The 3841-nt window shown below is 49.2% G+C and overlaps 1 long non-coding RNA gene across 1 annotated transcript; it reads right to left on the bottom strand.

Moving 5' to 3' along the window:
• Positions 1–2532: 2532 nt before the first annotated feature.
• Positions 2533–3583, bottom strand: LOC142740497 (uncharacterized). The gene is made up of 2 exons (XR_012880731.1): positions 3515–3583; positions 2533–3316 (listed from the first exon to the last, which is right to left on the bottom strand). It is a non-coding gene; the product is annotated as an uncharacterized LOC142740497 (long non-coding RNA).
• Positions 3584–3841: the final 258 nt, after the last annotated feature.

Here is a 3841-nt window from a genome sequence, read left to right as displayed (position 1 = left end):
AGGCACAGGAACAACACGGAATACAGGAACGGTAACAGGGCATGGGTAACAGCTGGAACGGGAGACACTACGGAACCATTTGCGAGACAGACTGGGAAAGACTAACAACGCTCAGGCAAGGATTAGAAGGCCAAGGGCCTTCTTATAGACCAGAAAATCGTGGCAGTTGATGGTGATGACAATTTCCTATTTGCGCGCGCTGGCCCTTTAAGGCCGGGCGCGAGCGTGCGCGCGCACCCTACGGGATCCAGCCGAACGGAGCGGAAGTGAGCGCTGGTATCTCCTAGGAGGGAGACGGAGGCCAGCGCTCACAGATCCATGGCTGCGGGCGTCGGGAGGTGAGTAAACCCGACGGCCCGCAGCCATGGGCGCTACAGTATCCCCCCTCTTACGCCCCCTCTTCTTGGGGCCAGAGTGAGAGAGGAACTTTTTAATAAGAGCAGGAGCACTGAGGTTCTCTTCTGGCTCCCAGGACCTCTCCTCAGGACCAAACCCTCTCCAGTCCACCAAATAGAAAGTCCTTCCTCCTACTCTCTTGCGGTCCAGGATCTCCTTTACCTCAAATACATCAGAAGGACCGCTGGGAGCAACTGTGGAACTAGAGGTCTTGCTGTAGCGGTTCAGGACCACTGGTTTCAGGAGGGACACATGGAAGGAGTTAGGGATTCTGAGGGTAGGAGGCAGCCGCAGCTTATAGGAGACAGGGTTAAATTGTTGCAGGACCTCGAAAGGACCAAGGAACCTGGGAGCGAACTTGTATGAGGGCACCCTCAAGCGAATGTTCCGAGAGGACAGCCAGACTTTAGTCCCCGTAAGATACTGAGGCGGCTCTCTTCTCCTAGTATCTACCTTTCGCTTCATGCGTTCGACCACCAGCAAAATAGAGGACCGGGTCTGTTGCCAGATTTGCAGGAAGTCCCCATATGCAGAGTCAGAAGCGGGTACCTGAGATGAAGTCGACACAGGAAGAGTGTATGACCTGAACTGTGGTCTTAGGCTGGCCAGCGGGTTCCATGGCCTGAGCATACTGTCACAATCTAGGGAACATATGTAGCTGACTTTAGCTTGACTAATAACGCATTAAATACACAGTGGAAAGATCCCTTATCTTGACCTTTTCAATGACTTCTCAATGGTTATTTTTGTGTGATATCACGCTGCAACAAGTTATCAGAGTCAAGTTAAAGATGGCTACATCCGTATGTGGACCCACTAGGCCGTGGGCTCCGGCTCAGATAGGGCTAGGTGTGGCAGGTTGCGCCAGACGAAGCGGATGGCACCAGGAATGGTAGATGACACACAGATGTGGCATATCCAGCCGGCGGTACCACACGACTCTGATAAAAGGCAGGCACAGTTAGGAAACAGCAAGGGATACAGGAAATAGGATGCAGGGAACGGGAACTCTGGGATCAAGCAGGAAAATACTAAGGGACCCTTTGCAATACAAACATGGGAAAAGTACAAACAACGCTCCAGCAAGGAGTGGAAGGGCAGAGACCTTTTTATAATCCAGGGTGCACTGGGGTAGGATAGAAAACTTTTAGGAAGTGCGCACGCTGGCCCTTTAAGGCACTCCTCGCACACTCCAGGAAGGGAAGGCCGCGCCAGCCGTGGTCTCTGGGGAGGTGGCCAGGAAGTTGCGGTCGCGGCCGTTCATCACAGGGTGAGCGACAGAGGTCCGCAGTCATAACACTGAGATTTTTTTTGGTGTTGTATATATGTACTGAACAGTGGCGTAACTACCGCCATAGCAGCCGTAGCGGCTTCTACGGGGCCCGCGGCATGAGGGGGCCCGTGTTGCCCGCCGGCACGGGCCGACCACCATGGCCGGAGGCTCCGCTGGCAGCCGCTATGGCTGCTACAGCGGGACGCCACTGAACACTACGGCAGAGCAGGGAGGTATCTCCCCGCTCTGCCATTAACTGGTTCCCGACCGCTGGCTGTATTTTTACGGCCAGCGGTCAGGGTCCTTAAAACCCGAGCCATAGACTTTTTACGACTCCGGTTTTAACTTACTGACCGCGCGATCGGGCTGCTGAATGTCGGGTCTCCGGCTGTCAGTGACTGCCGGGGACCCTGAGGAGAGGATAGAAGCAGCTTTCGCTGCCAGCGATCACACATCTATCCCCTATTCTGTGGATAGGGGATACATGTATTTTGTAGGACACACTGTAGGTCACATTTTTTTGGGAGGGGGGACGCTGTATGGCGCTCTCTACAGGGGGGGGAACGCTGTATGGCGTTCCCTAAAGGGGGGGCTGTATGGCGTTCCCTACAGGGGGTGGGCTCTATGGCGTTCTCTACAGGGGGGGGATGTATGGCGTTCCCTACAAGGGGGGCTGTATGGCGTTCTCTACAGGGGGGGCTGTATGGCGTTCTCTACAGGGGGGGCTGTATAGCGTTCTCTGCAGGGGGACTGTATGGCGTTCTCTACAGGAGGGCTGTATGGCGTTCTCTACAGGGAGGGCTGTATGGCGTTAGCACTGTCCAATAAATATAAAGTAAACAGAAGAAAATACGGTCCAGCAATCCTCATGACAATGTGATGACTTTATTAGAAAAACATTTTATAAACCACACGGCATGTTGAAGTGATGATACAAGACTGCTTACGCGCTTCGAAAGCCAACTACATTCTTCGCAAATGTACGCCATCTCCTCCAAACAGTCAATTACATCAGAAGTCCAGTTCCTTGTGCTGCATGACTCGTGGACGCCCTATCCGTGGCGATATCCGTGTCCTTTCCACTGCTTCTCACTTGAGTCCTGTAGGCACAAAAAACATTCTACAAGTATCCATTGTCATCCGTGCCTGCAGATTCTGCTTTAATGATGCAACTCACTCAACTCCTTGTCTATTTCATCGTTTACTGATGCCTCTTTTAGATGCGACAGATGTATTTTTTTTATACTTACCAGCCTGCTTTACAGGCACCATCCCTTTTTATTGGCACCTGATGAATAAGGGGGTCCTGCTCCACCACCATAACACTGCAATACTAAACAAAATCTTCCATAGACATCACAAAAACTAGACAAGCCTTTCCTCCATTATGTTTCCCAACATTTCCTGGGACAAGTGTGTGTAGGTAGAAATCAACAAACATGTTTCCTGGCCCCAAACTTTACCCTCTCTTTCCAGAAGGATTGGCTTTCGGTATCACGCCTCCTCGCTTTTACTTTTTTACTTTATCCTGCGTAAACATTTTTTTCAGCATACTGTATATAGTAACTAATGATGGACATACCGCATATAGATGAAATATTACTTCAGATAGTCCCCCTGGCAGCAGGCAGCCGATCTCAAGAAATTCTGGAACAAAAAGTATAAACTGTGAAGATATTATGACGTGCGCTTAGTATGGTTCATCATATCAACAAATATATGTTCAGCCTATTGAAAACATCAGGGAGATTGTTCCCACAGTCTTGTCATGTGTCTCTATAGGAACATTCTGGATGACATCACATTATAGAATTTCTATAGGTTGTTATTTGCTATAATACTTACATATATATGGTGGATCTCCTAGCATGTCGGCTGTCACTGGTGCCACATATTCAGATGTTATAAATGTCTGTAAAATACATAATGGGTTTAATGCACATACATAAAATAACCCCATATCTATAATGAATAATAATATATTTACTTTCACACATTTGATTTTCCATCACAGGGCGAGTCCAATGCCCCTCTGCCACACAAATAACACCAGCAGTATAATGGCATATAATAGTTGGAGGACCCTGGTATAGATTTTGTATCAGGGACCAGGAGCTTATTGTTATTCTTCTATATAATCTTATCCTTAATGGAAAACTTCTAATTTGTCTT

Source organism: Rhinoderma darwinii, chromosome 2 (genome assembly GCF_050947455.1).
Source record: "Rhinoderma darwinii isolate aRhiDar2 chromosome 2, aRhiDar2.hap1, whole genome shotgun sequence".
In the NCBI taxonomy this organism is placed as follows: Eukaryota; Metazoa; Chordata; class Amphibia; order Anura; family Rhinodermatidae; genus Rhinoderma; species Rhinoderma darwinii.
The sequence above is the reverse complement of the archived record's forward strand: the minus strand, read 5'-3'. Positions and strand labels throughout refer to the sequence as shown.